This window comes from Solea solea, chromosome 2, assembly GCF_958295425.1.
Source record: "Solea solea chromosome 2, fSolSol10.1, whole genome shotgun sequence".
NCBI lineage: Eukaryota > Metazoa > Chordata > Actinopteri > Pleuronectiformes > Soleidae > Solea > Solea solea.
Genome location: NC_081135.1, coordinates 39,583,861 through 39,594,465, shown reverse-complemented (window position 1 = coordinate 39,594,465; position 10,605 = coordinate 39,583,861). Strand labels below are relative to the sequence as shown.

The following is a 10,605-nucleotide window of genomic DNA, read 5'->3' as shown; positions in this document are numbered from 1 at the left end:
TCCTCTCTTTTTTTTACAGTGTAACCCTCTCTTTTTTACAGTGTAAACCTCGTATTTTACAGTGTGTTGCGTGTGGCCATGACATCACTCTTCAATCCCTGTGCTGTGCTTAAACCTGCATGTCCTTCTTTCCTTATCAGGCTGGCTCACTCAGGCTGACACACCTGCAGCAGATCCAGAATCGTTAGCGCCCAATTACCAGCAGTTCAGTTGCTCACGAGACTGAGACCCAGCAAGACCTTAGTCCCACAGTATGATTTGTTAAATACCTTTTCCTTTCAGTAATCTTTGATTTAGTTGTTATTTTATTTTGGCCTGGAGATGGCAGGCAGTCCTACCTTTCGTTTAGCTTTAGTTTATTATTTGGTTTTGTCGGGGGGGGGGGGGGCAGCTTCGTCGTCCCTATAGGGGGTGGCCTGGCCCCCCTCCATTTTGCTGAGTTTGGCTGGCATCTCCAGGTCCCTTTTTGGTTTGCTGATTCTTTATTTGGTAAGGTATTTATATTATACTTTAGTTTTGGTTTTCTTCAAGAATATTCGTTTCACTGTAGGAAAAGTTGGTTAATAAAATGTTCAATTTTCTGGTGTCCTTCTTTTATGTTGAGGTCTCCAATTTGAGCCACTGATTGGTTTATTCAATTGTTTGGAGGCCGTAACACAGTGTAAACATCATATTTTACAGTGTAAACCTCCCCTTTTTTTACAGTGTAAACCTCTCTTTTTTACTGTGTAAACCTGATTTTTTACAGTGTAAACCTTACCTATTTTTACAGTGTAAACCTGATATTTTTGACATGTTCTCTTCACCACCAGCAGAGGGCAGCAAATAACTAGGACAGATGTTCATTCTATTCTTTTATTTTATTCTGTGATAATGTGCATTTTGTTTATTCTCTTATGTAATCTGTGTTCTGATCTAGTTTATAATCTGTATTATTGTGTAATCTATTCTATTCTCTTGTGTTCTATAATCCGTTCTGCTGTATGGTTTATTCATGTTCCAGTGTCACTGAAACGTTCAAGGATATTATATTTAAAATAAGGAAATTACCAATCTGTGTCATTTCCATTAACTCCTCCCCCTCACTGAGACCACTCCTCCTCCTCCTCCTCCTCCACCTCTCACTCTCTCTCTCTCTCTCTGAGGAAGCTCCGTCTCTTCTTCTTCTTGTTCTTCGCTCAGACTCTGAAGCTGCTCATCGTTCTGTTCTTGAACCGGTAAGACACTGAGACACACACACACTGAGACACACACACACACTGAGACACACACACACACTGAGACACACACACACACTGAGACACACACACACACTGAGACACACACACACACTGAGACACTTAGACTCTCTCTCTCTCTCTCTCTCTCTCTCTCTCTCTCTCTCTCTCTCTCTCTCTCACAGAGGGTGAAGTTGATGTAATGCTGCTGTGATGGAGTGTGTGTGTGTGTGTGTGTGTGTGTGTGTGTGTGTGTGTGTGTGAAACAAAAGAGTGTCTGCTCCCTGCATCACTACACACACACACACACACACACAGTTTAAAGTGTTAGTTCTGATTATTAGTGACAGAAGTGTGAAGATGATGATGAAGGTTGGTGACAGAGGATGTCCTTGATGTGTGGTCACCTTGACGACCCCTCACACAGCTGTGTGTGTGTGTGTGTGTGTGTGTGTGTGTGTGATGGTCATATGTGAACATTTCAACATTTGAGTCAAAGCTGTGAAAAAAACCTTGAATTGTCCCTTTAAACATGGACACAGTTTTTGTGTGTGTGGTTTGCTCTGACCTGATGGTGGCGCTCTTCACTGTTGTCATGTTGACCTGTAACAAGCATGTGTCACATGATCACATGTTATTGTTGAGCAGCTCATGGAAACATGTTGTTGCCGGGGCGACGAGAGAGAGACTCTCTCTCTCTCTCTCTCTCTCTCTCTCTCTCTCTCTCTCGTTAAACATGTTAAACATGTTAAACATGTTTAACGAGAGAGACTCATGTTAAAAGTCAGACTAAGACAATAATTCATTCTTCTTAATTAACACGTTAGTCCGACTGAAACTGGACTGAAAACACACGTGAACGTGTTAGTCCGACTGAAACTGGACTGAAAACACACGTGAACGTGTTAGTCCGACTGAAACTGGACTGAAAACACACGTGAACGCGTTAGTCCGACTGAAACTGGAAAACACACGTGAACGCGTTAGTCAGACTGAAACTGGACTGAAAACACACGTGAACGCGTTAGTCCGACTGAAACTGGACTGAAAACACACGTGAACGCGTTAGTCCGACTGAAACTGGACTGAAAACACACGTGAACGCGTTAGTCCGACCGACTGAAACTGGACTGAAAACACACGTGAACGCGTTAGTCCGACCGACTGAAACTGGACTGAAAACACACGTGAACGCGTTAGTCCGACTGAAACTGGACTGAAAACACACGTGAACGCGTTAGTCCGACTGAAACTGGACTGAAAACACACGTGAACGCGTTAGTCCGACTGAAACTGGACTGAAAACACACGTGAACGCGTTAGTCCGACTGAAACTGGACTGAAAACACATGTGAACACGTTAGTCCGACTGAAACTGGACTGAAAACACACGTGAACGCGTTAGTCCGACTGAAACTGGACTGAAAACACACGTGAACGTGTTAGTCCGACTGGAGTCAGTCTTTAAACCCTGAAGAAGGAGACGTCGTATAAACTGCGACAGCGTCTTTCTTCAGACAACACAACAACCACAAGAGACATGTCCGCCTCACCGTCCGTCTCATTGTCTCACAGGTGCTACAGTAGATGCTAACGTAAACAGCGATGCAGTTAATAAAGGGGTCAAACGGTGACTCAGCACTTTGAGCCTTTGTCAAATGGTGGACAGCAGCTGTAACCATGGCAACAGTGATGAGACTAAAGACTGACATGTGTCAGGTCAGAGAGGGTCCACAGCTGAGTATTGATCTGGACTCACAGCCGAGTCTCTTCATGATGAAGATGATGATGATGATAAAGACTGTGGTTTGAATATTAATCACACACACACACATCAAAGAGTCTCATCAGTGTGAAGGAAATGGCAGGAGAAGAGCTTCCTGTGTGTGTGTGTGTGTTCTTGTATTTGTGGCCTCTTCAGGACCTGGTCTCCTCCATCAGTGATAGAACCTGACGAGGGGCAGCTGATACTAAACTGTGACATCATCAGACTGCTGGCCTCTGATTGGTCAGAGAGTGTTTATTTTTATTTTTATTTATATGTTTATTTCGGTCATGACATTTAGATCACTCATCACACATCAGTGCGATGTGATGACTCCGCCCACTTGGTTTGGTCTCACGGTCTCATGGTTTAGGTTGGCTCATGGTTTGGTCTCATGGTCTAGGTTGGCTCATGGTTTGGTCTCACAGTCTCATGGTCTAGGTTGGCTCATGGTTTGGTCTCACGGTCTAGGTTGGCTCATGGTTTGGTCTCACGGTCTCATGGTCTAGGTTGGCTCATGGTTTGGTCTCATGGTCTAGGTTGGCTCATGGTTTGGTCTCATGGTCTAGGTTGGCTCATGGTTTGGTCTCATGGTCTAGGTTGGCTCATGGTTTGGTCTCACGGTCTCATGGTCTAGGTTGGCTCATGGTTTGGTCTCACGGTCTCATGGTCTAGGTTGGCTCATGGTTTGGTCTCACGGTCTCATGGTCTAGGTTGGCTCATGGTTTGGTCTCATGGTCTAGGTTGGCTCATGGTTTGGTCTCATGGTCTAGGTTGGCTCATGGTTTGGTCTCACGGTCTAGGTTGGCTCATGGTTTGGTCTCACGGTCTCATGGTCTAGGTTGGCTCATGGTTTGGTCTCATGGTCTAGGTTGGCTCATGGTTTGGTCTCATGGTCTAGGTTGGCTCATGGTTTGGTCTCATGGTCTAGGTTGGCTCATGGTTTGGTCTCATGGTCTAGGTTGGCTCATGGTTTGGTCTCACGGTCTCATGGTCTAGGTTGGCTCATGGTTTGGTCTCACGGTCTCATGGTCTAGGTTGGCTCATGGTTTGGTCTCACGGTCTCATGGTCTAGGTTGGCTCATGGTTTGGTCTCATGGTCTAGGTTGGCTCATGGTTTGGTCTCATGGTCTAGGTTGGCTCATGGTTTGGTCTCATGGTCTAGGTTGGCTCATGGTTTGGTCTCACGGTCTAGGTTGGCTCATGGTTTGGTCTCATGGTCTAGGTTGGCTCATGGTTTGGTCTCACGGTCTAGGTTGGCTCATGGTTTGGTCTCATGGTCTAGGTTGGCTCATGGTTTGGTCTCACGGTCTAGGTTGGCTCATGGTTTGGTCTCACGGTCTCATGGTCTAGGTTGGCTCATGGTTTGGTCTCATGGACAGTGATGGTAAGGTTGTAGAATCTCAGGACAGGAAGTGTTCCCACAGGAAGCTCTGAGCTATATCCACACCTCAGTGTGACCTCAGTGTGACCTCAGTGTGACCTCAGTCTCAAAACGGTGATGTTTTAAATGTGTGTGTGTGTGTGTGTGTGTAGATAAGCAGCAGATTCTTGCTCCTCCCATTAGACTCAGTGAAGAAGAATGACACGACTTTCATTTCTCACACCCTCCCCCACTCATCACACGAACACACACACACACACACACACACACACACTTCTCTGTGCTAATGGAAATGAATGTGTTTGTCGACACAATGAATCCTGCAGATACTCATCGTGTCAGACACTTGATATTTAACCTGCATTTAACTGTGTGTGTGTGTGTCCAGGTATTACTGATGTTGTAGGGACCTAAACCAGTTCACACACTCACATTACGGGGACTTGTCTTCCTTGTGGGGACAAAAATCAAGTCCCCATAATGTAAATGACTTCATTTTAAGGTGAAGATATGTTTTAAGGTTTGGATTAAGATTAGGATTAGCTCAGTAGTAATTGTGGTTAAGGTTAGAGTAAGTCAATGCAATGTCCCCTCAAGTCATGAATGTTGTACGTGTGTGTGTGTGTGTGTGTGGTTATTCACATCTGTACAAACACATTATAATTTCATTTTCATGACTAGTTGAGGAGTATGCTGCTATTCCAAGTTTACCAGATGTTCATGGTGTCTTTCTCATCTGACCACACCTTTGGCTCAGCAGCAGCAGCAGGTTCAGCAGCAGCAGCAGGTTCAGCAGCAGCAGCAGGTTCAGCAGCAGCAGCAGTGTCAGCAGCAGCAGCAGCAGGTTCAGCAGCAGGAGCAGCAGCAGTGTCAGTGTGACAGTGTGAGCAGTGCAGTGGACAGTGAGGGATGAGCGTTTATTAAAGAGCAGACTGTTCTGGACAAAGAAGACGGATCATTACATCGTCTAACAGTGAGAACAATGAGAAGGAACAAGCTGCTGCTGCTGCTGCTGCTGAACCTGCTGCTGATGCTGCTGCTGCTGATGCTGCTGCTGATGCTGTAGCTGCTGCCAAGTCTCTCCGTCACAGCCTGTGTCTCTGCTCTGAGCTAATGAACACACTGCAGTCCTGTCTGCTGACTGTGTGCCAGCACACACACACACACACACACAGGTTCTGGTTCTGATGTGATCAATGTCCAGACCTGATTCTGCAGAATTTGCCCACAATTCATGTCTGCACACAGCTCCAGTGTGAGGAACCTGTGACAAATCAGGAAGTAGCACCTCCTCGCTGGCTTTAGGCCCCGCCCTCTTCTTCACCTTATTGTTTTATGATCTTTAACTCTCTGCACATGAGAGTGTGTGTGTGTGTGTGTGTGTGTGTGTCTTCTGCTCCACTGCCTCCTCTGGTTGATGATGATGATGATGATGATGATGTTGGACGTCTCCTGTCCCCTGCAGTCACTTCTCACACCACACTTACACCTTCTAGAACGTCCTCTCTCACAGAGACACTGCTGTCCTCGGGCCACGGGGACGTGATCCTGTCCCTCAGGGTCTGTGGGACAGACGGCAGCGCAGCGACATGGTCACATGACCACCAGTCCTCCTGCACATGTTTCTGTTGTCTTCCTGAAGACATGTACTGAGACGTTAAAGCTGCAGTAGGTGACGTGGCCTCTAAAAGATGGCGGTGCCCTGTACGGCAGCGGCTGCTTCGGCTCCCGGTAAAATAGCCAAAACATCGCTTAATTCGCCATCTACATTACTGTCTCTGTCGCTAATCCAGTCTTTCCGACTACGTACATTTAGAGGCGCGGATCACACTACAAAGCCTTGGTCTGCTACACCAGTCGGACCCAGCGGCCTACAAAGCAGCGGAGTCTCCCACCAGCACAGACCGCCCACGGAGACACCGGAGGCGGTGCGGGAGGAAACAGAAGCGCGGTTGTCGCGGCGGACTTACAGCTAAGCTAAAAGCTTGCCTGTTCCGATCGCCGCTTCCCTCCATCTTGCTCGCCAGCGTACGCTCCCTGGAAAGCCAACTGGACTATCTGAAGCTGGACTTAACCACCAAAAGGGAAACAAGAAACTGATGCATCCTCAGAGACGTGGCTAAACTCATCTGTCCCTGAAGCAGCCATTAGCCTGGACGGGCTAACAACATTCAGAGCCGACAGGAGTCACGTTCTCACAGGTAAAACCCCGAGGGGGTGGAATCTGCATCTACACTAATAACAACTGGTGTAACAACGCTACCCTGGTCTCCAGTCATTGCTCTGTGGACATTGAGTTTGTGATTGTGAGATGCAGACCCTTCTACCTGCCCAGGGAATTCACCACCGTCACCATTGTTGCTGTGTACATTCCACCCAGCGCTAACACCAAGCAAGCGCTAAGTACCCTCTACAGTGCCATCAGTGACATGCAAACCACACACCCGGAGGGCGTTTTCATTGTTGCTGGGGACTTTAACCAGGCCAACATGAAGACTGTTCTTCCAAAATTCCATCAGCATGTGGATTTTGCTACCAGAGGGAAAAACACACTGGACTTAGTCTACACCAACATCAAGAAGGCCTTCAGAGCAGCCCCCCGCCCCCACATCGGCTCCTCAGACCATCTCTCTGTTATGCTAATTCCAGCATATCAGCCCCTGCTCACCAGAGAAATGCCTGCTGTGAAGAAGGTGAGAGTGTGGCCTGAGGGATCTATGTCTGCATTGCAGGACTGTTTTGAGTGCACTGACTGGGACATGTTCAGAGAGGCTGCAACCGTCAATCAACATACAGATGTGGAGGAGTATGCTGCATCTGTGACCGGCTACATCCAGTGGTGCATGGAGGAGGTCACAGTAGAAAAGACAATAGTCACACGGGCCAACCAGAAACCTTGGATGACAAAGGAGGTGCGCACAAGCCTGAGGGAGCGTAATGCTGCCTTCAAATCTGGTGAAGCAGTGGCACTCAGAACAGCGAGGGCCAATCTGAACCGGGCCATCAAGGCAGCAAAACGCACCCACAGCCAGAAGGTCCAAGGTTTCTTCCATGACCCCAGCAACTCCAGACAACTGTGGCAGGGCATCAAGACCGTCACAGACTACAAAGCCACACCCTCACCCTGCCGAGACGACATCAGCTTCCTCAATGAGCTCAACAACTTCTTTGGGAGATTTGAAGCTCTGAACATATCCCCAGCGAGGAAAGCAACCCCCCACCTCGATGAACAGGCACTCAGGCTCAAAACCACTGCTGTACGGAGAGCCCTGAGGAAAGTTAACGCACGGAAAGCATCTGGCCCTGATAACATCCCAGGACGGCTGATCAAGGAGTGCGCAGACCAGCTGGCCCGCGTACTCACAGACATCTTCAACACGTCACTGATCCAGGCTGTTGTCCCCCCGTGCTTTAAGTCTGCCACGATCATCCCAATGCCCAAGAAACCAACCATCGCATGCCTTAATGACTTTCGCCCTGTTGCACTAACAACGACCATCATGAAGTGCTTCGAGCGGGTGGTTAAGTCATTATTGTTAGCATCAGCTAAATCAGAGCTAGTGGCGAGGGCCTAGCATATAATTATAATATAATTAGCTTTTCAAGTGGATTTAGCAAAAGTAGCTAAGTCATAGGTACCTAATGTTAGCATGTCATATTAGCTTTTCAAGCTAATTTAGTTAAGTAAATACAGACCCATGGTAATCTACAGATTATTAGCTTCACAAGCTAAATTAGCAAAATCAGAGCTAGTGATAAAGTGTGGGGATTATCTAATGTAAACAAAACATATTAAATGTTTAAGCTAATTGAGCTACAGTAGCTAAGTCAGCTGTGTTTAACATTAGCAACACATGATTAGCTTCACTAGTTAACTTGGGCAACCAGGTTTACAGCAATGACTAGCAACACATGAGCTAAGTAAGCTAAGGTCACACATTCATCGCCTTCACACTTTAAACTTTTCATCATCAACTGATGAACACATGATTGTGCAGCACATGAGAATCTGGTTTATTTGTTCTGATCCAGGTCAGGTTCAGGTTCAGGACTGAAGTGGGCACAGATGTTCCTCATGGTTCTTTCAAAATAAAACACATTCACCAGAGAGGAAGATGAGAAGGTGCAGGAGATATCAGGTTGCTTAGCAACAGCACAGGACCATCACACTGTGTGTGTGTGTGTGTGTGTGTGTGTGGCACCTCGCTAAGTTTGCTAATTAGCTCGATCGATACAACTTCACTGTTTGTGCTTCAAAGACACAACAACACCAGAGCAGAGTGAACACATGAAACTGATGCTGTGTGTGTGTGTGTTCTGACCTGGTCAGGATCAGTTGTCCTCGTAGAGACCAAAACCTGGTCCTAATGAGGCAGAACCTCATTTCAGAGGAACTGGTTAAGTTTAGGACTAAGATTTGAATTGTGGTTAAAGTTAAGGTTAATCATTAACTGGTTAAGGTTAGTTGTTCACTTGGCTTTGTTTGGTGTGAAAAAAATGAATGGAAGTCAATGCAGAGTGTGTGTGCGTGTGGGTGTGTGTGTGTGTGTGTGTGTGTGTGTGTGCTGCTCTCGAGGTGTTACTTCCACATAAATATGTATTTCCTGTCTTCACCATTAGCTCGGAGAAAAATGTAGATTAAACATTCATCTCACTGCTTCCTCTGTGCGTGCGTGTGTGTGTGTGTGTGAGTGTGTGTGTGTGTGTGTGTGTGAGCCTGCAGGGTCACTGAGGATATTAACACATTTTCATTCACACTTGCTCATTTCTTCCTGTTTTCACACACACACACACACACACTCAGCTGATGGTTTATGCAGGACGACGTTCTTTCATTGGAAACACTCGACTGCTCAGAATCTCTAATCCTCTTTATTGGAGGGAGATACTGAGATGGTCCTGTGTGTGTGTGTGTGTGTGTGTGGAAATATCACACACACATCGGAATATTACGACGGAACGTCACATCGGAATATAACGGAACATCACATCGGAATATCACGACGGAATGTCACATCGGAATATCACGACGGAACGTCACGTCGGAATATCACGATGGAACGTCACGTCAGAATATCACGTCGGAATATCACGACGGAACGTCATGTCGGAATATCACGATGGAAAGTCACGTCGGAATATCATGAAAGAACGTCACGTCGGAATGTCACGACGGAATATCATGAAAGAACGTCACGTCGGAACATCACATCGGAATATCACGACGGAATGTCACATCGGAATATCACGACGGAACGTCACGTCGGAATATCACGATGGAACGTCACGTCAGAATATCACGTCGGAATATCACGACGGAACGTCATGTCGGAATATCACGATGGAAAGTCACGTCGGAATATCATGAAAGAACGTCACGTCGGAATGTCACGACGGAATATCATGAAAGAACGTCACGTCGGAACATCACATCGGAATATCACGACGGAATGTCACATCGGAATATCACGACGGAACGTCACGTCGGAATATCACGATGGAACGTCACGTCAGAATATCACGTCAGAATATCACGACGGAACGTCATGTCGGAATATCACGATGGAAAGTCACGTCGGAATATCATGAAAGAACGTCACGTCAGAATATCACGTCGGAATATCACGACGGAACGTCACGTCGGAATGTCACGACGGAACGTCACGTCGGAATATCACGAGGAAATGTCACACACACACACTCAGCTGATGGTTTATGCAGGACGACGTTCTTTCATTGGAAACACTCGACTGCTCAGAATCTCTAATCCTCTTTATTGGAGGGAGACACTGAGATGGTCCTGTGGGAGTGTGTGTGTGTGTGTGTGTGTGTGTGGAAATATCACACACACACACACACACACACACAGACTAATGAAACCATGACGACTTATTTCACATTTCAATTTGTGAGCAGCGTCAGGAGGTACACACACACACACACGTGTTCTTGTATGTGTGACTATGTGAGGACATTGAGTTAAGACCTGGTTTTAGGTTTAGTCTTTAGAATGATGTTCAGGTTAAAGGTCAGCCTGTAGACTAGTGAAGTCCGGAATTGAACCCTCTCTCTCCTGTCTCCTCCTGTCTCCTCCTCTCTCTCCTCTCTCCTGTCTCCTCTCTCCTCTCTTCTCTCTCCTGTCTCCTCCTCTCTCTCCTCTCTCCTGTCTCCTCCTCTCTCTCCTCTCTCCTCCTCCCTCTCCTCTCCTCTCTCTTCTCTCTCCTGTCTCCTCCTCTCTC

The 10,605-nt window shown here is 46.9% G+C and overlaps 1 protein-coding gene across 6 annotated transcripts in view; it reads left to right on the top strand.

Annotated features, from left to right (window-relative positions):
- Positions 1-1,149: 1,149 nt before the first annotated feature.
- Positions 1,150-10,605, top strand: part of enox1 (ecto-NOX disulfide-thiol exchanger 1) — a 36,811-nt gene continuing 27,355 nt past the window's right edge. For 5 of the 6 annotated variants that reach the window (XM_058614209.1, XM_058614225.1, XM_058614215.1 and 2 more), the window contains exon 1: positions 1,150-1,217. The gene's annotated coding sequence lies outside the window, so the exon portion shown is untranslated. The remainder of the gene's footprint in view (positions 1,218-10,605) is intronic. The other variant, XM_058614201.1, reaches the window with a different exon arrangement.